The sequence below is a fragment of the Taudactylus pleione genome, unplaced genomic scaffold, assembly GCF_031769625.1.
Source record: "Taudactylus pleione unplaced genomic scaffold, aTauple2 ptg000041l, whole genome shotgun sequence".
Taxonomy (NCBI): Eukaryota; Metazoa; Chordata; class Amphibia; order Anura; family Myobatrachidae; genus Taudactylus; species Taudactylus pleione.
In genome coordinates this window covers 71,309,782-71,335,838 of record NW_028284443.1, presented here as the reverse complement: position 1 = coordinate 71,335,838, position 26,057 = coordinate 71,309,782, and positions in this window count along the sequence as shown.

The following is a 26,057-nucleotide window of genomic DNA, read 5'->3' as shown; positions in this document are numbered from 1 at the left end:
AATTTTGAAAATATAAGTTTATTTTTAATAATGCACTATAATAATAAAAACTGTTTTTAACAGTTGACATTAGGTTTGTGCCATCAGAAAAAATGCTTTTCTTTTCTCTTTTGTACAAAGCTATAGAGACCTGCCCTCTTCTGCCTACAATACAGGCATGTGCGCAAGTCGGTAATAGACTGGCCGAGGACTTGGTGAGCTCTAGATCTGCTACTACCCTGATACAAAGGGATTTGTTGTCCCCTAGTTGTTGTTGCCCCACAAACTAGTCCGCATCTGTTGTGTGCATGGAGATGTTTGGGCCTTCCCTGCTGCCATGGTTGTTTTGATGATCAGGGGAAAGACTGCCAAACTGCGTGTGGGTGTGTGTCCTTGGTTACCAGTCCTTGTGCTAATAGGTCATGACTGGCCTCACTTCCGGGCTCTTGTTCTGTCGGAGGAACAGGTGCCTGCAGCAACCCTTGGAGAGACATTTCCCTTCTCCTCTGATTTGTTTTGGTCTTGGGTAAAGGCTCCTAAATATATGAAACAAAGGAGAGGGGATCACAGAGACTGGCTTGCTCATAATGTTTTGTTGGGGCAAAAGGTCTTTTCCCATAATGCTACAGCTCACAATGTGCCTGTAAATGCTGATGTTCCTGTTCATGTCAATGTATCTGATAATTCTGATGAACCTGTCATTGCTAGTGTGCCTATGTATGCTGATGTCCATGGTAATGCTGAGAGGTCTAGGAACACTGATGTGTCTAGCAGCCTGCCTAATCCTCATGGCGCGGGGAATAACACTGAGGTTCAATTAAGTAGTATTAATGAAGAGGTCTTAACACTTCCCCTTGTGCCTCAGCCTGATTTAAGAAGGCCCAATGGAAAGATTCTGCTTTAAAAGAGCTTTTGAAAAGGTTCTTTCAGTGGATGGTGTCCTCTTGTCACATGTAACAGAAGTAAAATATCCCCATTTTGTGTTGCTTAGAGAGGTTTTATATCAACTATACAAGCATAAACAAACGGAGGAGGTGATACGACAGTTGGTGGTCCCAGGCCCTTTCAGAAAGCAGGTTCTAGTTTTAGCCCATGCAGTTCCTTGGGGTGGTCATTTGGGATGGGATAAGATGATATAGAGAATAACCTAGCGGTTCTATTGGCCAGGTGTTTATGCTGAGGTCCCACAGTTCTGTTCCGCTTGTTCAGAGTGTCAAAAGACAACAGTAAACTGACCATCTCCTGCCCTGCTGATTCCTCTCCCAATTATAGGGGTCCCCTTTGAAAAATTAGGGTTTGATTTAGTGGGTCCGATTGAACCACCATCTAAAGGCTATAAATTCATGTTAGTTGTGGTTGACTATGCCACCCGTTATCCGGAGGCATTTCCCTTAAGGGTCGCTACAGTCAAACAGGTAGTGACTAAGTTATTAGAGCTGTCTTCCAGGGTTGGATTACCTAAAGATAATCTTAGCGACCAAGGGACAAATTTTATGTATGAGTTAATGCAGGGGGTGTTAAAATTATTAAAAATTAAATCTGTCAGAACCACAGTATATCATCCTCAAACTGATGGTTTAGTCAAAAGATTTAACCGTACACTAAAGGCTATGTTAAACAAATTTATAGAGACAGAAAAAAGGTAGGATGAGCTTCTACCCTATTTGTTATTTGCAATCAGAGAAGTGCCCCAGGCTTCTACTTGCTTTGTCCCTTTTGAGCTTCTTTATGGGAAGAACAACCTTCTGTGGGAAGCATGGGAAGAACATGGGGAAGCATGGGAAGAACAACCAATAAAGGGTGAAAGCATCCTTCAATATGTGGTCCAGATGCATAATCGCATAGACCTACTAAGTCATTTGGCCCGGGAAAATTTAGTATATGCACAGGAGGCTCAAAAATTTCTCTGTAACCGCAATGCCCAAACTCGAGTTCACCTGGGGATAAAATCCTTTTGTTGTTTCCTACTCAGGGAAGCAAATAATTAGAAGGGTTGGTAAAGTAAATTATGAAGTCTCTCAACCTGACTCTTGTAGAGGTAGGCAGATTTACTATGTTAACCTGTTGGAAGGATCAAGATGTGATTTTTGTAGACCCTGGTAATGACCATAGTGATCTTGGTCCACAGATTCCTCAGTCCAATGGGGTTTCTCCCCTTGAACATTTGAATTCAGACAAGCTGAAGCTTCCCTTGGGGAATTTTGGTAAATTCCCAGATGTTTTTTCTGATAAATTTGGTCTTACATGACATTGTAACCCCTCCTGGCGTAGTAGTTCGACAAAGATCCTATAGGCTTCCAAGGGAAAAACAAGCACAGTTAATCAAGGAAATACAAGAAATGTTGAAGATAGTGGTAATTGAGGAGTCTTCTAGTTACTGGTGTAGCCCCATTGTCTTGGTCCCGAAACCAGATGGTTCCACAAGATTCTGCATAGACTTCTGCAAAGTTAATGCAGTGTCCAAATTTGATGCCTACCCAATGCCAAGGGTCGATGACCTGCTTGATAGGTTTGGTTCGGACAGATATATTTCTACCCTTGATCTTATGAAGGGATATTGGCAAATTGAGCTGACAGAGGAAGCTAGGAAGAAAACTGCTTTTTCTACTACTCTGTTGGGCCTCTTTCAGTGGAAAACAATGCCTTTTGGCTTGCATTGTGCTAGAAACTAGATATTCTGTAATAGAAAAAGAATGCCTCGCTATAAAATGGGCTCTTGAGTCATTGAGATATTATGTATGTGGGGTCAGGTTTACTGTGGTTACTGATCATGCACCGTTAAAATGGTTACAGTCTATGAAAAATTCTAACGCAAGACTGAGAAGGTGGTACCTGGCTCTCCAGCCTTTTTCCATTGAAGTCCGGCACAGACCGGGACGTCTACATCTGAATGCAGATTTTTTTTGTCCTGAACTTGGCTGGAGAGTTGGGCTTCCGCCGTGGGTGATTTAGGTTCTCCCTTTAACGGGGGAGGTATGTCACAGAGTGGGTCTCTCCCACATTCTGAGGAAAGGGTTAACCTCCCTATAATAAGGGAGGAACAACACCCTTACCTTAATTAAGACCAGCTAAGGTATAAAACCTGATAAATTTAGTTAGTCAGTGGAAATGTGAGGGAGAGGTTGCACCTTTAGCAGCTCTCCCTATGCTGGACATTCTGAACCATGACTGTGATGGAAATTATCTGCTAGTTTGACCTGCTGTCTCATGTAAGCTGAATTATTGTTCCTGAACTGTGTTTGCCTTATGTAAGAAGTCATTACACTGACTCTGCCTTTTCAAGCCTGGAATAAAAAGCTTACTTGTTTGCATCATCTCAGTCTCCCATTGGTCATCTGAACTTACCCGCTACAAGTGTATATATACTTATATATACGTATATATTTTTTACTATTTTGACAGGATGACTGCTGAATTTTTATGATTGCTTTTCTAGCTGTAACTGGAATCTGGAGACTTGACTTATGTTAAGAAAACACATATTCTTTATGTCTTTACTGTGCACATGATTACAGTTGTTAAAAGTACTTTTATTTATGTTGGCTATGCCTTTTATTTTGGCTCAACTACTTTTTTATGGTCTACAGTGAGTTATTCACATTTTATTAAACAGCCAGAGCACTACTATTAAATATATGAGGCTTGGTTGAACATTCTGTGTGAATTCTAGCACTGTGTGAAGGTATAAGAACTCAAAAAAGAAAAAGGTATTTTTGTACTAGAGTGTTGCAGTTTTTCTTTTAGAAAACTGACAGCATTTACCACCATATCATGCAAAGTCATTTGGTAACGCCCTAGCAATTGTATAAATGTATACTGTATGCTAGATGCATGGAATATAAAATGTTTGTTTAGTAACTGAATTTTATTCACCCATAGCCACCTTACCTCAGGTTGCTCCATGACAGACTCTGATGCTGGCAACTAAGACATTGATAGAATTCACAATTAAATTACTGCTGATGCAGCTCATAACATCACATTGCATCATCACATATCGCATTATGCAGTGTGTACTGGGCACGCGATGTATCGTTACTGTATATCGAGCCTTTGGCTGGGTCACACATCATGTAGTGTCATCCAACTTTAGACAGAACTCTGGAGCCACTGCAACATTGAATTAGTGAGGCTCTTCCATCAAACTATTCAGCAATCACATTACCCAATATATAAAGACAATATGTACTCATTACTGTTACCTGTTCAGAAAATAGCCACGGTGGCGGGAGTATAAGATAATTTGTGCTCCTGTTGTGTGCCACCACGTGCAAAGCATAGTGTGCGCCCCTCTCCTCTATCTCACAATTGTCAGTACACATTACTGTTTACATTATGCCAAGCACTGAACTATGGACCTGATTCAGAGTTCTACACTATTCCCATGTTCACGCAGTTGAGCGATTTTTGGTGGTCTACGCATGCATCCCAGCTGCACAGCGCACACGTGGTGATTAAATTGCGATTATGGTGGCAGTGTGGATTCAATCGCAAGTGACCTACAGGAAATTAATGTTTTGTGGGAGATAATGGAGTGATCTGGCCATTTTCTGGCGCATTTCCGTCCATGCCTGCAAACTTGTACACAGATAACATGGCTCCAGCATCTCAGATATGGCAGCAATGCTGCGCAACTGTAGACTCACTCAATTAATCAATGTTTGCCTGACCTGCGTTCGATGCTGTGTATGTGTACGTAGTTGCGGCCAGCTACGAAGGCTCCGATAGGCTTAGCAATACAAGGTTCTGCGGCTGTTGCATTAGCATATTTTTGAAAATCCAACACTGCTAAAATCACAGCTACGGCAGCATTAGCGTACAATTCTAAATCAGGCGCAATAAGAAAAGGACATAAAGCTAGGTTTGGTTCCGCACAGGAATTGTTGCCACATACTATACCACCAATAATATATTTATGGAACAGTTATACCAACAATATATATATCTTATTTTCTAGACTCTGGATATGAATTTAAATAAGCTGGTGGTGCACCCGGAGTCAATATGATAGTACACTAATCTAAACTCGAAGGAGAAAAAAAAGAGACTCTTTGTTGGGACACGCTTCTCTCTGATTATATCAAAATATAATTTAAAATGTAACCTTTATTTGGTCCAATTAGGGGGTAGAATAGGTAGGAAATACTTACCTTGGGACGATCTGGATTTTCACTGCTGCCGGGATGCCGCTGTCAGGATTTGAACCGCAGGCCGTCAAAGTGTGCTTAATCTTCCTCTGTTAGGTAGCCCCAACTGATTCTCAGGATATGTTTCAATCATATCAGTTATAATGAACAGGTGATACGGTCATCAACAATTGTCAATGAACTATAGCATGAGCATTATTACCTTTAAAGTATTGCTTATTCAATTTATAACCGTATGTTGCTGAGTCACTAAATAGCTGTTTCCCTATTTTCAGCATCAGTTGTAGATAATAGATATAAGTTAGTCAAGGCTGTAGGAGGCATTACGCTATTTAGTGACTCAGCAACATACGGTCTGTGGCTCCCAAATCACTTGGCAGATTCTGCTTTTCCTGGCTCATTTGGTGGCAGGTATGCGATAAGAGGAGTGGTCTTTTGGGGGGTTAGGGGGATGGGGTCTCTGGTTAGATTAATGGGAAGGCTGTAGAAATGAGATTATGTCGTGGGAGAGCTGCAGGATAGATCCAGGCTGTAGAAAGAGAGAGTAATTACTTGCCACAAAATTGTCCAATATTTTGTGACTGAAGGTAACTGCAATGACCAATTTTATTAAAGCCATCTGCAAGGCATTCATACTGTATGTGTTTATATTATAGTTATATTGGTCTTATTTTGAGTTATGGTGTGTACAAACGGTACGATCAGTCAGCAATAACGATATCACTGACTGATCGTCCTGCACCTTCCTGGTGTGCTGGATGATCGTTCATCCAGCACACCACCAACCCACCGATAGGCCAGCGACCCGCAATCAACGGGTCCCTATGTAGCCTGGTCGATATCTACCAAGTTGGCCTGCATGCACGGGTGATGGTCGATATCATTATAGACCATACGTGCCCGCGCATCGCTGGTCGTTGGGAACCAAAAAAAATGAACGATCTGAACGATAACGATATGGTCGTTATTGTTCATATCGTGCATTTTTATCGTACCGTGTGTATGCACCTTTAAGCACAAGTTATGGTCTTCATGCAAATAGCCAATCACATTTTCCCACACTGAAGTTGCTGTGATAGGTTATTTGCAGACGGGCCACTGAGCTTTCATTCACGTTATACCTCCACTAGAAGCGAGTTGAGCGCCATCTAGCAGCATTTTTATTTTTAACCAAAGAATTTCCAGTGAAGAAAGACAAAAAAAAGAAGGAAAAGAAAGACTAAGCAAAGCTGTGAATATTAATTGGGTCATAAAGGTATAAAATACAGCGTTTGTGACCACCAATCAGAAAAGAAGAAACATGCAAATAAAGGGCAATATAAAGGAAAACTAGGGTTTGGGACAGCCCCCATCTAAGATTAAAAAATGTGAGTATGCCAGTAGTACTTTAGTTCCATGCGCACTCCCTTGATCTGCCTCTCTAGATGTACTGTAGGAGCTGCAAGTGCAACTAACATGAGCTGCAAAATTGTTTTACTGTGGAATTTTACACTTGAAAGTTGGTCCTACTCTTATTGAGGCCCATTATATATGTATTTCGCAAAGAGTCTTTTATTAATGTTAACTGGAAAAAATAACAGTTATAAAATTATATATACAATTTATTTTTTTAATAAAAAATTAATAAATAATTGTAATAAAGTAAAATGTAGAAACCATAATAACTATATATAGCTCTATAGAAGTTTATGTGGAAATTTACAAAAAAGCAAATGCAACACATTGTCCTGAATATATCCAGTTTTTTAAATTTAAAAATAAAATGTAGAAAACCAGACTCTTTGCTCTGGGAAGAAAAGAAAGGGCAGCACATAAAGTAGCTCAGCGTGGCTCACAATGAATGCGTATGAAAGCTTTTATTTCAGTCAGTTTTTGATCTGCCTCTTGACATCAGCACTTAATGGCAGAAATAAATGTGGGGAACAGCAAGAGGCCTTCAGGCTCAATGGAGCAGGTTTACACAGTTGTAGCAGACGCCTGTTTGAATTAATCTTTTATGTTCTCTGATCTCTGAACAACATATGTATGCAGGGAAAGCACAGACATTATATATATATAAATATACATAATATATATATATATATATATATATATACACACACAGTGTGTGTATATGTATATATATGTATATATATACACACAGTGTGTGTGTATGTATATATATGTATATGTATATATATATATATATATATATATATATATACACATACACTATGTGTGTGTGTGTGTGTATATATATATATATATATATATATATATATATATACACACATATACACAAACGAGGGTTGATTGAAAAGTAATGAGACTGCCTCTGTTTTTCTGACCCATAGGTAGACGTGGCAACACTACAGTGTGCTGGTTATTGTGAAGCTCATACATCGATGTGTCCGAACCTGCGGTTGGAGTGCCGTAGACTTCTTTGTTTGGTTACAACGAGTGGAAGAGCTTCGTACGTTTCCGTCATGGCGGATGAGGAAGACGTGTCTGTGAGATTACATCAGAGATGTGTGATTGAATTTTGTGTTAAATTGGAAAAAGCGGAAATGAAACTCATGAAATGTTATGGCAAGCATACGGTGGAGAAACAATTAGCCGTGCTGCAGTATTTCAGTGGTGGAAGCACTTCAAAGAGGGTAATATGTGAGTGACTGATGAAGCGCGTTCTGGGAGACCATCAACCACGGTTACAAATGTCAACTTTGCCAAAGCTGCAGAGATGTTGCGAAATGACAGAAGGTAACTTTACACAAACTTTCGGCTTCACTTGGCGTCTCATTCAGACAGGTTCAGCATATTGTGACAAAGGTACTGAAAATTCAACACGTGTGTGCCAGATGGGGACCCAGGAATCTCACAGGAGAGCAGATGCGATGATGAGTTGATTCTTGCAAGAACACCGTTTGAATGTCGGAGAGGATTGTGATGTGTGACAAATCGTGGATTTGTCATTATGACCCGGAATCCAAATAACAGTCCATTGTATGGAAACACGAGAATTCACCTCCGCCCAAAAATTCTGTGTGATTTCTTCAAAGTGTAAAGTCATGCTTCTGCTGTTCTTTGATGCGCATGGTGTGATCCTACAGCACTGGGTTCCCCGTGGACAGACTAATGGTGACTTGCGTGGAGCCATGAGGAAGAAAAGACCATATTTGCTCAAGAAACAGTAGTTTTTGCTCCAAGACAATGCCCGACCACATGTTGCTGCTGTTGCATTGGCAGCACCGACTGAAATTAATGGGACTGGAACACCATATAGCCCGGACTTAGCGCCCTGTAATTTCTGGGCATTCCCAACCCTGAAAAAGCAAGTGCACGGAAAGAAGTTCTCAACAGATGATGAACTGAAAAATTCCACAGCTGCAACAGGACCCCGATAATTAACTAAAGCCGCAAACAAGGGAGCAATGCATCATTGCTCCGGCGCTGAGACAGCTGATATGAAAAACAGCTGTACCTGCGATCGGCTTCACTGCTCTTTTCGGAGCACTGAATCTTTTCACTGCTCCGAAGATGGTGAATGCTCCTGCCATCAAGCTCCGAAAATATTGTATTTCGGAACTTGTTAAATTCTGTCGTCCCCATACCATACTTTCAAACTCTCCCTGATTGTCTGGGAGACTCCCTGAAATAAGACGCAGTCTCCCTGATTCCATCGTACTCCCATTATTGTGTGTGTGTGTGTGTGTGTGTGTGTGTGTGTATATACATACAGAGATATATACATTCAAATGGAATAATAAGTATAATTTCCCTGCATTGGTTATAAGGTACAATGATCCCTATGCATTTTCTGAAAAGTATTAGTGTGTTTTCATCAACAAGTAGCTCTTACTGACTGCTTTGGGGCTCATTTACATTTGGATGTCAGTCAGTTGTATGACACGCCTCTCACATGTAACAGTACACGCCCACTTTACCGCCACGCTCATAGGTGATGCTTTCACAATCTCCCTGAAAAGCATTTTCCAAAGTAGGCAAATATGCCCCATACTAGTGAATGGGGACAGCAGGTCATTCTGCGAGAGGAAGGTAAGCAGGATATATGTGATATCTCTTGTTTTACCTTCTTGATGAATGGCCCGATAACTTAATTTCTACAATTGCAGGTGAAAATTTTCATTTTCACCTGCTTTTGTAGAAATTAAGTGGTGATGATGATGATGATGATGATGATGATGATGAAGAAGAATAGGCCCATAAAAGTGAGTCACAAAACAGTCAACTGCACGTTTTTGAATCGTTGTTGAACACTGCAAAAAATTTATTTCATGTGAAGGACGCTACTTTGAAAAAAAAAATGTTCAGATCAGATTTTTCTAGACTTCAAATATAGGAGCCCATTCGGACCCGGACGCTAAGCTGCTCTCTCACGCAGCTAAAAGGGGCAAGGTATTTAAATGCCACGATGGCACTGTCTGGTGTAAGGATGCCCTCTATGTCTTAGAGAGCGACGGCAGAGCGAACGCACGTCGGTATAAAGCCGCCCACTTTTCTCTCTTGACACATGTCATCTCCAGGAAGTGTGTGATTAATCAGAACCATCTAGAGCCATCGGAGCTGCACGTAGCACTTGAGGTAAACCTTACCCCGCCGCAAACGCTGCGATCACTGCAGGCTGAAGAACAACCGAGCGATGTGTACAATGACGCATCTTTGCTAATTAAGCACACCCATTAAACTCCGTTTTGATGGCCAGACACGCAGCACCACTCCCCCGTTCACAAGCACTTTCCCCTGTTACCACCCACAAATGGCACTGTCACTCAAAATAGCGTCCAGTCTGTGTACTATGAGAGCATGAGAGCACGATTCCCAACCACAGTAAGTGAGTCGCGCATGCGTACTTTGATGCATATGCATGTGATAATTACGCATAGCATGCGTTCGCAGCTTAGCGAACAGGTCTGAATCAGGCCCATAGTCAGTTTTGTTGCATTAAATTCCCAGAGTGCCGCTATTTTTTCCTTCTATGCTACACATTTGCAGAGGGCACCCGGGTACTGTATTACAGTTCAGAGAAGTGCCAGGCTATACTAGGGGTGAGCGGGTTCGGATTTCTGAAATCCAAACCAACCGAGCCCCCCCCCCGATCCGAGGCCGATCCGAGTCAGGCTCAACTTTTCCCGCCTGACTCGGATCTGAAATCGAGGCAAAACGTCATCATCCCGCCTTCCGGGTCTCGCGGGTTTTGGATCCTATATAAGGTACCTGCGTCGGCGCCATTTTCTCACTCGGCTGTGGACAGTGAAGAGGGAGGGTGGGAGTTAGGGCTGGCTGGGCTGTGTAGTGTAGTGTAGTGTAGTGTAGTGTTGTGCTATGCTGTGCTGCTGTTGTCCATAGGGGCTGTGTCCACTACTTCAAAGTCCATAGGGGCTGGCTGGACTGTGTTGTGCAGTCAGTTGTCCATAGGGGCTGTGTCCACTCCAAAGTCCTGTGCAGTGTCCCAGTCCTAAAGGGGTGCTGTAGTGTTGTCCAGGGGGTGCTCTGTCCGTCAGGGGTGCTCCCCCGAAGTGCTAAAAAAAAAAATTTTTTTCTGTGTTTGTGAATTGTGTGCACTGGCTGCACGTGCATCAACAAAGGAGCTGCGCCTGTGTCCCATAAGTAAAAGGCCAGCTGGTTTGTCCGTTAAAGGGTGCTGTAACCCCCAAAGGGCACTCCAAACAAAATAAAAAAATATATTTTTTTGTGTTTGTGAATTGTGTGCACAGTAGCCGCACATGCATCAACAAAGTAGTGCCAAGCGTGCGCCTGTGCCATAAATAAAGGGCCGGCTGGATTGACCGCTAAAGGGTGCTGTAACCCCCAAAGGGCACTCCAAACAATATAAAAAAATATTTTCTGTGTTTGTGAATTGTGTGCGCAGTAGCCGCACGTGCATCAACAAAGTAGTGCCAAGCGTGCGCCTGTGTCATAAGTAAAGGGCCGGCTGGCTTGTCCATTAAAGGGTGCTGTAACCCCCAAAGGGCACTCCAAACAAAATCAAAAAATATTTTCTGTGTTTGTGAATTGTGTGCGCAGTAGCCGCACGTGCATCAACAAAGTAGTGCCAAGCGTGCGCCTGTGTCCCATAAATAAAGGGCCGGCTGGATTGACCGCTAAAGGGTGCTGTAACCCCCAAAGGGCACTCCAAACAAAATAAAAAAATATATTTTTCTGTGTTTGTGAATTGTGTGCACTGTGGCTGCACGTGCATCAACAAAGGAGCAGCGCCAAGCGTGCGCCTGTGTCCCATAAGTAAAGGGTCGGCTGGCTCATTTCTTAAAGGGTGGTATAACCCACAAAGTGCACTAGTCTCCAACAAAAATAAAAAAATATTTTCTGTGTTTGTGTGCACCTTAGCCGCACGTATATATCAATATAACATAAATGGAGGACCAAACTTTCTCCGATAAAAATAAAATTGGGAAAGATCAAGAACCACTTCCTCCTAGTGCTGAAGCTGCTGCCACTAGTCATGACATAGACGATAACATGCAATCAACGTCGTCTGCCAAGGCCGATGCCCAATGTCATAGTAGAGGGCACATACAATCCCAAATGACAAAGTTCAGGAAAATGACCTTGAAAAAAACATTTAAATCATCTGAAGAGAAACGTAAACTTGCCAATATGCCATTTACGACACGGAGTGGCAAGGAATGGCTAAGATCTTTCCCTATGTTCATGACTAGTGGTTCAGCTTCACATGACGATGGAAGCCCTCCTCCCACTAAAAAAATCAAACGAGTTAAGCTGGCAAAAGCACAGTGAAGAACTGTGCGTTCTAAGAAGATATCACAAATCCCCAAGGAGAGTCCAAGTGTGGTGGTGGTTGCGATGCCTGACCTTCCCAGCACTGGACGGGAAGAGGTGGCTCTTTCCACAATTTGCACGTCCCCTGCAAGTGCTGAAAGGAGCACCCACAGTCCACTTGCTGATATGCAAATTGAAGATGTTACTGTTGAAGTACAACAGGATGAGGATACTGGTGTAGCTGGCGCTGAGGAGGAAGTTGGCGAGGAGGATTTTGATGGTGATGTGGTTTGTTTAAATCAGGCTCCGGGGGAGACAGTTGTTGTCCGTGGGATGAAAAAGCCCATCACGGTCATGCCTGGGCGAAGACCAAACATTCCACCTCTTTGGTCTGGCAATATTTCTATCCAAATCCGGACAACAACTGTCTTGCCATATGTACCATATGTAAAGGTGGAATAAGTAGGGGTAGGGACGTTAACCACCTAGGAACATCCTCCCTTATACGGCACCTGCAGCGCGTTCATAAAAAGTTACTGTCAAGTTCAGAAACTTTGGCTAAGACCGTAAGCAGTCCAGGGACACCTAAATCCCATTGTCCTGTTGTATCCAAGCACCTGCAAACCACACCATCAACTCCCTCCTCGTCAATTTCCTCCTTAGTCAGGATCGGAAGTAGTCCTGCAGGCCATGTCACTGGCATGACTGACTCTCCTATCCGGGATTCCTCCGGAGGATCCTGCATTGCTACGCCTCCTGCTGCCGCTGCTGCTGTTGCTGCTGCTGGGAGTCGTTCATCATCCCAGAGAGGAAGTAGGAACATCACTACTTTTACTAAACAATTGACCCTCCAACAGTCCTTAGCGAGGAGGATGAAGTACGACAGCAGTCATCCTAAAGCAAAACGTATAACTAATGCCTTGACTGCTATGTTGGTGTTAGACGTGCGGCCGGTATCCGCCATTAGTGCAGTGGGATTTAGACAATTGATGGAGGTAGTGTGCCCCCGGTTCCAAATCCCGTCTAGATTCCACTTCACTAGGCAGGCGATACCGAGACTGTACAGAAACGTCAGAAAAAGTGTCCTCAGTGTCTTGAAAAATGCGGTTGTACCCAATGTCCACTTAACCACGGACATGTGGATAAGTGGAACAGTGCAGACTAAGGACTATATGACTGTGACAGCCCACTGGGTAGATGTATCACCTTACGCAGCAACAGCAGCAGCGTTACCAGTAGCAGCATCTCAGAAACGCTAGCTCGTTCCAAGGCAGGCTACGCTGTGTATCACCGGTTTCAGTAAGAGGCACACCGCCGACAACCTCTTAGAGAAACTGAGGGAAATCATCGCCCAGTGGCTTACCCCACTTAGACTCTCCTGGGGATTTGTGATATCTGACAATGCCACCAATATTGTGCGGGCATTACATCTGGGCAAATTCCAGCACGTCCCATGTTTTGCTCACACAATAAACTTGGTGGTGCAGAATTTTCTGAAAAGCGACAGGGGCATGCAGGAGATGCTTTGGATGGCCCGAAAAATTTCTGGCCACTTTCGCCATTCAGCGACTGCGTGCCGAAGACTGGAGCGGCAGCAAACACTCTTGAACCTGCCCCACCATCACCTGAAGCAAGAGGTTGTGACGCAGTGGAACTCAACCCTCTATATGCTTCAGAGGATGGAGGAGCAGCAAAAGGCCATTCAAGCCTATACATCCACCTATGACATAGGCAAAGGAGGGGGTATGCACCTGACTCAAGCGCAGTGGAGAATAATTTCCGTTTTGTGCAAGGTTCTCCAGCCCTTCGAACTTGCCACACGTGAAGTCAGTTCAGACACTGCCAGCTTGAGTCAGGTCATTCCGCTCATCAGGCTTTTGCAGAAGCAGCTGGAGAAAGTGAAGGAGGAGCTAAGATGGAGCGCTACATTTTGGCCACCGTGCTCGATCCTAGGTTTAAAGCCTATGTGGTGTCTCTCTTTCTGGCCGACACAAGCCTGCAGAGGTGCAAAGACCTGCTGGTGAACACACTGTCAGCTGAAGCGGAACGTGACACGTCAACAGCTCCTTCTTCATTTTCTCCCGCAACTGGGGCTGCCAGGAAAAAACTTAGGTATCCTAAGCAACCTGCTGGTGGTGATGCAAGGCAGGCAGGACCAAGTTTGGACATCTGGTCCGGACTGAAGGACCTGGCAACAATTTCTGACATGTCTACTGTCACTACATATGATACTGTCACCATTGACAGAATGGTGGAGGATTACATCGGTGACAGCATCCAAGTAGGCATGTCAGACAGTCCATACCTGTACTGGCAGGAAAAAGAGGCAATTTGGAGGCCCATGTACAAACTGGCTCTATTTTACCTGAGTTGCCCCCCCTCCAGTGTGTACTCCAAAAGAGTGTTTAGTGCAGCCGGGAACCTTGTCAGCGAAAGGCGTAGGATGTTGCTTCCACAAAATGTGGAGAAGATGATGTTCATAAAAATTAATTATCAACTCTTCCAGGGAGTCAAGCCTGCAGAACGTACAGAGGGACCTGTGGTGGTGGATTCCAGTGGGGACAGGTTAATACTCTGTGAGGATGAGGATGTACACAACACTGAAGAGGGTGAGGAATCGGTGGATGAGGAGGATGAGGACGACTTCTTGCCTCCGTAGAGCCAGTTTGTGCAGGGACAGATTAATTGCCAGCTTGTTTTGTGGGGGCCCAAACGAACCAATCATTTCAGCCACAGTTGTGTGGCAGACCCTGGCGCTGAAATGATTGCTTTGTTAAAGTGTGTATGTCCTGTTTATACAACATAAGGGTGGGTGGGAGGGCCCAAGGACAATTCCATCTTGCACCTCTTTTTTTTCTTTGCATTATGTACAGTTTGGGGCCTAGTTTTTCAAACTGCCATCCTGTCTGCCACTGCAGTGCCACTCCTAGATGGGCCACGTGTTTGTGCCGCCCACTCGTGTCGCTTAGCATAGTCATCCAGCTACCTTGGTGCAACCTTTTGGACATAAAAACACTATTGTGAGGTGTGAGGTGTTCAGAATAGACTGGAAATTAGTGGAAATTAAGTTTATTGAGGTTAATAATAGCATAGGAGCAGAAAAACCAACACATTCTGTGATTTTAGCTGTTTTTATGCTTTTTTTAAAAAAAATACAGATCCAAAACACAAAACCCAGAACCCAAAACACGGAAGGGTGGTTTTGGCAAAACCAATCCAGATCCAAAACACGAAGAAAGATCCAGATCCAAAACCAAAACACGAAAAGTGGCCGGTGCACACCCCTAGGCTATACAATTGCTGCTATATAATTATTATTATTTATTATACACCCACTAGCAGTTGTAGACCCTGATCAAACTCAGCCACCCCACATCTCGTCCACTCCCCAGCTGCCATGTATCGACCGTTTCTCGTCAAACCCCATCTCATCTGTCCTCCTCTCCCTCTTTTCGTCATGCTTCCCACCCTTCTCCTGTTCCGTTTCTAATACTCACCCTCCTCCGTTCCCGATGATCTTCCCGGCCATCTTAATGTGCTCGGTGCACGCAGTGATAGACGGGACACAGGCAATGCATGTTACATCACACTTGTGCACAGAGGCATGCAAGTGTGATACTATAAAACTGGATCCTAATTTTTATTATGTTAATAGATATATAAATGTTATCTGAGCAATGTATGCCATATACTGTGACAATACCACGTCATTAGGGTTTTAAAATTCAGCTGATTAGTTTTATGTCATTTTGCAGTAAAGTTTGTAATTTATTCCTTCCTCTTAGATAACTTTTAATTAGGGGTGAGCGGGTTCGGATTTCTGAAATCCGAACCCCCCCGAGCCCCCCCGATCCGAGTCCGATCTGAATCAGGCTCGACTTTTCCCGCCTGACTCGGATCTGAAATCGAGGCAAAACGTCATCATCCCGCCTTCCGAGTCTCGCGGGTTTTGGATCCTATATAAGGTACCCACGTCGGCGCCATTTTCTCACTCGGCTGTGGACAGTGAAGAGGGAGGGTGGGAGTTAGGGCTGTGTAGTGTAGTGTAGTGTAGTGCTGCTGTTGTCCACTACTTCAAAGTCCATAGGGGCTGGCTGGACTGTGTTGTGCAGTCAGTTCTCCATAGGGGCTGTGTCCACTCCAAAGTCCTGTGCAGTGTCCCAGTCCTAAAGGAGTGCTGCAGTGTTGTCCAGGGGGTGCTCTGTCCATCAGGGGTGCTCCCCCCAAGTGCTAAAAAAATAATATATTTTCTGTGTTTGTGAATTGTGTGCGCAGTAGCCGCACGTGCATCAACAAAGTAGTGCCAAGCGTGCGCCTGTGTCATAAGTAAAGGGCCGGCTGGCTTGACCGTTAAGGGTGCTGTAACCCCCGAAAGTACACTCCAGTCCAAACCAAAAAAAAAATTATTTTCTGTGTTTGTGAATTGTGTGCGCAGTAGCCGCACGTGCATCAACAAAGTAGTGCCAAGCGTGCGCCTGTGTCATAAGTAAAGGGCCGGCTGGCTTGACCGTTAAGGGTGCTGTAACCCCCGAAAGTACACTCCAGTCCAAACCAAAAAAAAAATTATTTTCTGTGTTTGTGAATTGTGTGCGCAGTAGCCGCACGTGCATCAACAAAGTAGTGCCAAGCGTGCGCCTGTGTCATAAGTAAAGGGCCGGCTGGCTTGACCGTTAAGGGTGCTGTAACCCCCGAAAGTACACTCCAGTCCAAACCAAAAAAAAAATTATTTTCTGTGTTTGTGAATTGTGTGCGCAGTAGCCGCACGTGCATCAACAAAGTAGTGCCAAGCGTGCGCCTGTGTCATAAGTAAAGGGCCGGCTGGCTTGACCGTTAAGGGTGCTGTAACCCCCGAAAGTACACTCCAGTCCAAACCAAAAAAAAAATTATTTTCTGTGTTTGTGAATTGTGTGCGCAGTAGCCGCACGTGCATCAACAAAGTAGTGCCAAGCGTGCGCCTGTGTCATAAGTAAAGGGCCGGCTGGCTTGACCGTTAAGGGTGCTGTAACCCCCGAAAGTACACTCCAGTCCAAACCAAAAAAAAAATTATTTTCTGTGTTTGTGAATTGTGTGCGCAGTAGCCGCACGTGCATCAACAAAGTAGTGCCAAGCGTGCGCCTGTGTCATAAGTAAAGGGCCGGCTGGCTTGACCGTTAAGGGTGCTGTAACCCCCGAAAGTACACTCCAGTCCAAACCAAAAAAAAAATTATTTTCTGTGTTTGTGAATTGTGTGCGCAGTAGCCGCACGTGCATCAACAAAGTAGTGCCAAGCGTGCGCCTGTGTCATAAGTAAAGGGCCGGCTGGCTTGACCGTTAAGGGTGCTGTAACCCCCGAAAGTACACTCCAGTCCAAACCAAAAAAAAAATTATTTTCTGTGTTTGTGAATTGTGTGCGCAGTAGCCGCACGTGCATCAACAAAGTAGTGCCAAGCGTGCGCCTGTGTCATAAGTAAAGGGCCGGCTGGCTTGACCGTTAAGGGTGCTGTAACCCCCGAAAGTACACTCCAGTCCAAACCAAAAAAAAAATTATTTTCTGTGTTTGTGAATTGTGTGCGCAGTAGCCGCACGTGCATCAACAAAGTAGTGCCAAGCGTGCGCCTGTGTCATAAGTAAAGGGCCGGCTGGCTTGACCGTTAAGGGTGCTGTAACCCCCGAAAGTACACTCCAGTCCAAACCAAAAAAAAAATTATTTTCTGTGTTTGTGAATTGTGTGCGCAGTAGCCGCACGTGCATCAACAAAGTAGTGCCAAGCGTGCGCCTGTGTCATAAGTAAAGGGCCGGCTGGCTTGACCGTTAAGGGTGCTGTAACCCCCGAAAGTACACTCCAGTCCAAACCAAAAAAAAAAATATTTTCTGTGTTTGTGAATTGTGTGCGCAGTAGCCGCACGTGCATCAACAAAGTAGTGCCAAGCGTGCGCCTGTGTCATAAGTAAAGGGCCGGCTGGCTTGACCGTTAAGGGTGCTGCAACCCCCGAAAGTACACTCCAGTCCAAACCAAAAAAAAAATTATTTTCTGTGTTTGTGAATTGTGTGCGCAGTAGCCGCACGTGCATCAACAAAGTAGTGCCAAGCGTGCGCCTGTGTCATAAGTAAAGGGCCAGCTGGCTTGACCGTTAAGGGTGCTGTAACCCCCGAAAGTACACTCCAGTCCAAACCAAAAAAAAAATTATTTTCTGTGTTTGTGAATTGTGTGCGCAGTAGCCGCACGTGCATCAACAAAGTAGTGCCAAGCGTGCGCCTGTGTCATAAGTAAAGGGCCGGCTGGCTTGACCGTTAAGGGTGCTGTAACCCCCGAAAGTACACTCCAGTCCAAACCAAAAAAAAAATTATTTTCTGTGTTTGTGAATTGTGTGCGCAGTAGCCGCACGTGCATCAACAAAGTAGTGCCAAGCGTGCGCCTGTGTCATAAGTAAAGGGCCGGCTGGCTTGACCGTTAAGGGTGCTGTAACCCCCGAAAGTACACTCCAGTCCAAACCAAAAAAAAAATTATTTTCTGTGTTTGTGAATTGTGTGCGCAGTAGCCGCACGTGCATCAACAAAGTAGTGCCAAGCGTGCGCCTGTGTCATAAGTAAAGGGCCGGCTGGCTTGACCGTTAAGGGTGCTGTAACCCCCGAAAGTACACTCCAGTCCAAACCAAAAAAAAAATTATTTTCTGTGTTTGTGAATTGTGTGCGCAGTAGCCGCACGTGCATCAACAAAGTAGTGCCAAGCGTGCGCCTGTGTCATAAGTAAAGGGCCGGCTGGCTTGACCGTTAAGGGTGCTGTAACCCCCGAAAGTACACTCCAGTCCAAACCAAAAAAAAAAATATTTTCTGTGTTTGTGAATTGTGTGCGCAGTAGCCGCACGTGCATCAACAAAGTAGTGCCAAGCGTGCGCCTGTGTCATAAGTAAAGGGCCGGCTGGCTTGACCGTTAAGGGTGCTGTAACCCCCGAAAGTACACTCCAGTCCAAACCAAAAAAAAAATTATTTTCTGTGTTTGTGAATTGTGTGCGCAGTAGCCGCACGTGCATCAACAAAGTAGTGCCAAGCGTGCGCCTGTGTCATAAGTAAAGGGCCGGCTGGCTTGACCGTTAAGGGTGCTGTAACCCCCGAAAGTACACTCCAGTCCAAACCAAAAAAAAAATTATTTTCTGTTTGTGAATTGTGTGCGCAGTAGCCGCACGTGCATCAACAAAGTAGTGCCAAGCGTGCGCCTGTGTCATAAGTAAAGGGCCGGCTGGCTTGACCGTTAAGGGTGCTGTAACCCCCGAAAGTACACTCCAGTCCAAACCAAAAAAAAAATTATTTTCTGTGTTTGTGAATTGTGTGCGCAGTAGCCGCACGTGCATCAACAAAGTAGTGCCAAGCGTGCGCCTGTGTCATAAGTAAAGGGCCGGCTGGCTTGACCGTTAAGGGTGCTGTAACCCCCGAAAGTACACTCCAGTCCAAACCAAAAAAAAAATTATTTTCTGTGTTTGTGAATTGTGTGCACTGTGGCTGCACGTGCATCAACAAAGGAGCAGCGCCAAGCGTGCGCCTGTGTCCCATAAGTAAAGAGCCGGCTGGCTCATTTCTTAAAGGGTGGTGTAACCCACAAAGTGCACTACTCTCCAGCAAAAATAAAATAATATTTTCTGTGTTTGTGTGCGCTTTAGCCGCACGTATATATATCAATATAACATAAATGGAGGACCAAACTTTCTCCGATAAAAATAAAATAGGGAAAGATCAAGAACCACTTCCTCCTAGTGCTGTTGCTGCTGCTGGGAGTTGTTCATCATCCCAGAGAGGAAGTAGGAACATCACTACTTTTACTAAACAATTGACCCTCCAACAGTCCCTAGCGATGAGGATGAAGTACGACAGCAGTCATCCTGAAGCAAAACGTATAACTGAGGCCTTGACTGCTATGTTGGTGTTAGACGTGCGTCCGGTATCCGACATTAGTGCAGTGGGATTTAGACAATTGATGGAGGTAGTGTGTCCTCGGTTCCAAATCCCGTCTAGATTCCACCTGCATCCTCAAAGCAGCAGCGACAAGCGTGCGTCTGTCTGTTAAAGGGTGGTGACACCCTCAAAGTGTGCTACACAAACAATTAAAATATTGTTCTTTTTTTTTCTGTCTTTGTGAATTGTGTGGGCTGTAGCCGCACCTGCATCCTTAAAGCAGCAGCGACAAGCGTGCGTCTGTCTGTTAAAGGGTGGTGACACCCTCAAAGTGTGCTACACAAACAATTAAAATATATTGTTTTTTTTTCTGTCTTTGTGAATTGTGTGGGCTGTAGCCGCACCTGCATCCTTAAAGCAGCAGCGACAAGCGTGCGTCTGTCTGTTAAAGGGTGGTGTAACTCTCAAAGTGCTCCAAAAAATAAAAAACTATTTTTTTAATGTGTTTGTGACTTGTGTGCGATGTAGCCGCACCTGCATCCTTAAAGCAGCAGCGACAAGCGTGCGTCTGTCTGTTAAAGGGTGGTGACACCCTCAAAGTGTGCTACACAAACAATAAAAATATTCTTCTTTTTTCTGTCTATGTGAATTGTGTGGGCTGTAGCCGCACCTGCATCCTTAAAGCAGCAGCGACAAGCGTGCGTCTGTCTGTTAAAGGGTGGTGACACCCTCAAAGTGTTCTACACAAACAATTAAAATATTGTTCTTTTTTTTTCGGTCTTTGTGAAATGTGTGGGCTGTAGCCGCACCTGCATCCTTAAAGCAGCAGCGACAAGCGTGCGTCTGTCTGTTAAAGGGTGGTGTAACTCTCAAAGTGTTCCAAAAAATAAAAAACTATTTTTTTAATGTGTTTGTGACTTGTGTGCGATGTAGCCACACTTGCATCCTCAAAGCAGCAGCGACAAGCGTGCGTCTGTCTGTTAAAGGGTGGTGACACCCTCAAAGTGTTCTACACAAACAATTAAAATATTCTTCTTTTTTTTTCGGTCTTTGTGAATTGTGTGGGCTGTAGCCGCACTTGCATCCTCAAAGCAGCAGCGACAAGCGTGCGTCTGTCTGTTAAAGGGTGGTGTAACCCTCAAAGTGTGCTCCACAAACAATAAAAATATTCTTTTTTTTTTTTCTGTCTTTGTGAATTGTGTGGGCTGTAGCCGCACTTGAATCCTCAAAGCAGCAGCGACAAGCGTGCGTCTGTCTGTTAAAGGATTACATCGGTGACAGCATCCAAGTAGGCATGTCAGACAGTCCGTACCTGTACTGGCAGGAAAAAGAAGCAATTTGGAGGTCCCTGTACAAACTGGCTCTATTTTACCTGAGTTGCCCCCCCTCCAGTGTGTACTCCGAAAGAGTGTTTAGTGCAGCCGGGAACCTTGTCAGCGAAAGGCGTAGGAGGTTGCTTCCACAAAATGTGGAGAAGATGATGTTCATAAAATGAATTATCAACTCTTCCAGGGAGACCAGCCTCCAGAACGTACAGAGGGACCTGTGGTTCCAGCAGGGACGAATTAATACTCTGTGAGGATGAGGATGTACACACTGAAGAGGGTGAGGAATCGGTGGATGAGGAGGATGAGGATGACATCTTGCCTCCGTAGAGCCAGTTTGTGCAGGGACAGATAAATTGCCAGCTTGTTTTGTGGGGGCCCAAACGAACCAATCATTTCAGCCACAGTTGTGTGGCAGACCCTGGCGCTGAAATGATTGGTTTGTTAAAGTGTGCATGTCCTGTTTATACAACATAAGGGTGGGTGGGAGGGCCCAAGGACAATTCCATCTTGCACCTCTTTTTTTTCTTTGCATTATGTACAGTTTGGGGCCTAGTTTTTCAATGCCATCCTGTCTGCCACTGCAGTTTCACGCCTAGATGGGTCACGTGTTTGTGCCGCCCACTTGTGTCGCTTAGCATAGTCATCCAGCTACCTCGGTGCAACCTTTTGGACATAAAAACACTATTGTGAGGTGTGAGGTATTCAGAATAGACTGGAAATGAGTGGAAATTAAGGTTATTGAGGTTAATAATAGCATAGGAGCAGAAAAACCTACAAATTCTGTGATTTTAGCTGTTTTTATGCTTTTTTTCAAAAAAATACAGATCCAAAACACAAAACCCAGAACCCAAAACACGCAAGGGTGGTTTTGGCAAAACCAATCCAGATCCAAAACACGAAGAAAGATCCAGATCCAAAACCAAAACACAAAAAGTGGCCGGTGCACACCCCTACTTTTAATACATACAAGCACCTGGCATGGTCACATAGCGTTATTTAATATTTGGTGTAAATGTGAATCTAGACAGATAGTGACATTTCAAAAGGCTTTTAAACTATGGGCCTGAATCAGAGTTGTACACTAATGCAAACGCATTTATGAATTTTGCAGCTTAGCAAGTGCTAAAATATGCTAATGAGTCAGCCAGCGGAATTTGTATTGAGACGCCCACCAACTGTGTACACAAATGCAGCATTGGGCGCAGATCCTGAAAACTTCAACTCCTCCAGTGAGTCTATGGTCACTCAGAATGGACGTGGTAATTGAGACGCTGGAGCTTTGTTCTCTGGGTGCGCGATCGCAGGCGCTGGCTAGTACACGCCCAGGAAACGGCCCCGACACGCCTGGGTTTTGGCCGGAACTCCCTGTAATCACCCACTAAACGGTCTTTTCCTGTCAATCAATTGCGAGTGAATCCTCATGGTGAGTGCAATTGCAATTAATTCACAATTAGGCTGTGACGCCTCCGCAAACCACTGATAATTGCTCAACTGCGTTAACATCGGAATAGCGTTCAACTCTGAATCAGGCCCATCATTTAGCAAAATAACCTCAAACTTATAAGTCATTTTGTGATTTCACTGGAATTGTTCCAAATTTATACATTTATTTATTTTTTAAAATCTACTGGATTTATCAGAAGTGACTAAAGCCATAGCATGATTGGGATTGGGTCGTATACACAAGTTTGTTTTAAGAAATTATACCTCTTTAACATATATATGTAGGTGTTTTAGAGCCCTACCCATTTGCAAATTATGTTATGATCAGTATTAAACATATAGATAATTATTTAGAATGCCCTCTGCTTTGAACATAGATGATAGAACAGTACTACCCCATTCATGGTTGCATTTTAAACAGAAGAAGATCCATAGAAACAAAACATATAAATGAAGACACAGGGGAACAATCCCAGCAGTCACAATATACTGTAGTGTTCGTTTCTGCTGCACATCCACAGACTGTCACCTCCACCCTGCTGTGTACAGTGTATCAGCCTTTCCTGCCTCCGCTTCCCTAATCACATATGAAGAGAGTACATTCCAGGGCTCATATCTTACATCACTAAAACACATTTCAGTCATGTCATTTTCTATGTGAGCAATACAACTATAGGGTACATTAGCCTTTACCTATAAAATCATGGTATCCATTGAATTGCAAAACATAAACCTGTTTGTGATTAGCTTTCAGATTGTCTGCCAGATTTCTTCTCTCTGATTGTGAACAAATGGTCTGAGACAAGAATATACTGATAGCTGTAAAAGAAAAGACAACCGTTTAGAAAATGTATTATTATTATTATTATCATTTAGAAATATATCAAACATTTTGATTGAAATATCATAGGGAATTTTAATGTATTCTACTTATTCAGACACTGATGTTGGTTTAGAACCTCTTATAGGGGCCTATTCATCATACCTAAAAATTCTCTAGAAGTAATAAGGTTTAGAAATCGCATGGAGTTCTACGTAATTGCCGGAGGAATTCATCATTCCTCCTCTCCATAACTATCTATTCCAAAAAGCTGTCATTTTTGCGATGACACCTTTTCGGGAAATAGATAGTTTTCCCTCTATAGACTAACTTACCACAGCTGGAATCCGTGCTGTGCATGCGCTGTTACACCCCTCCTCCGCTCACCTCCCCCCCGTCCCCGCACTTACCTGCCCGCAGCAGCGCCTTCGGCTCCGTCCTGCTGTTCTGACACATGGTCTCCCAGCAGCACACAGTACAGTTTAAAAAAAACTTTATTGTGTTCTGCTGGGAGCCATGTCTCAGAACAGCAGGACGGAGCCACAGGACGGACCAGAGCACTGGAGGGAGATGCCGAGGAACCTCACCAGCTGGAAGCAGATGAGTGTTACCTGCTATTCGCCACCTCACAGTGGCGGATAGTAACTCCATCACATTTCCGAAAATACATAATTTTCAGAATTTGATGAATACCATAATTTCCACATCCCCATACTAATGTATGGGGAGTGTGGAAATTAACGCAGGGGGACTTAACACAGGAGATATCAATGATATCTTCATGAATACTAAAATAACAGTAATTAAGTAAAGTCCTTAAAAACATTATTTTAGTGTTGATGAATAGGCCCCATAATGGTTTACTTTAGACTAATTGTGTTTGTGTTGTTCTTAAGGTGCATACACACGTAAATATTTTCTGTCCAACCATCCAACTAGTTGATTGGTTAGAATGAAAATCTGGTAAGGTATGAAAGTAAATGACAATCAGCAATTTTGCTCCCAAATGCGGGAAAATGGACAGAAACTGTTGTTTGAACTAATTGTTTAGATCAAACATTTAACAAACTTGTCTGACGACCATTTTCATCTGTTTTCTGGCATTTAGGAGCAAATTGCTGATCATCATTTATTCCCATATGTTACCAGATTTTCATTCCAACCAATCAACTAGTTGGATGGTTGGACAGAAAATCTTTACGTGTGTACCCAGCTTTAGTCAGATCTGTGGACATAGATGCTGTTTTTATGCCTTTTTGATGTAATCCTTCCATGTCAATCAGTTATGGACATCAGAACACATGTAATCAGATCCAGGGTCAGAACTGGGTCCCACAGCGACAAAAGGACCAGCAGCCGGCTCACACTAGTGACATTAGTTAGTACAAATAGTGAGTCTTAAGCTGGGTACACACTGAGACAATGTCAGCACTATATGTCGTTTCTGGCCGAATCGGAATGACATATCAGCCACATCGCTCATTGTGTACGGACAATATGCGCGGTTGCATACAGTATCGTCCGGTCGACCAGGCTGCATGTCCAACGATATCGCATGCGGCCCCATTGCAGATAATGGAAGATGTAACGAGGGATTGACCCGTTGTTCATTACCTTGATCTAATATGTACCAGAGGTCCGTTTTGTCTTCCAGTCGGGCCGACATATTGTACCACTACACGTCGCTCAGTGTGTACCCAGCTTTAATGACTCATCATAGCATGTGTAGCAGTGTGAGTAACGAAGGAAGGGGCGCCCCTCCGCTTCACCTCCACTGTTGCTGGGGAATGGCCGAACAAGACTTCAGACATCCCGGCACGAAAAGAGAGAAGAGAAACCTCCCTGCCCCTGCCTGCCACACAGTTGAGCTAGAAAAAGACTCTTACCGTAAGAGAGAAATGTGTGGGCTATATATTACGTTGGGACAACTGATGAAAATATGTAACCCCCATCCCCCTTATGAGTCATTTTTTACATTATAAAAGATGGGAAGACTAGGAGACACAAATATGGCTCTTTAGGGGAAGAATGTCAAAGTAAGTGAAATTAGCCTCTGCCCCTCCACTTTCCTTTGCTCACCTGCTGTATTATCACCCTCCCCTCCTACTTTTGCCCCTCTCACCAGTCCCCTCCGTCCTCTGGTTCTTATTTGCAGAGCAATGGGATTTGCAGACTTTTCTAGAGCAGGACTTATATACAAGCATTACTATATATGGTATGTAAAATGTATATACATAGAGTGGAACAAAATAAGTAGAAAGAAACCTGAAGATCGTTCATACTACAAACACCCATACAGTAGATATTATCTTTTTCCACAAAAGCAAGGAATACTACTATTATAATCCATGGATGGTGTACACAAAGGTGGCCCCATGCAGCACACCCTGCACCCAGAACAGACCCTGTGGTGTGTATGCAGCGGTTACCCCCTAATCAACCTGAACGTGCCACCGTTTCTGTGTGATATATTCAGAAAGATGGTGCCACTGCCAACTCAGGTGGCAGTAAAGACTCTGGCACTATGCAATATTCTTTATATACTTTATATAAGTCTTCTTTGAGATCCTATCTCGTTTAAAGTATACTGTGCAATATCATTGAATGTTGTTTAAATGTTTATACTGAGAAAATAAGCAAAAGTATTTTATTTAATGAAATATGCATTTACTTTTATCACATCTGCTTTCAGCCATTCTATAGACCAGGGGTGGGGAACATTTTTTTCTGCCGAGG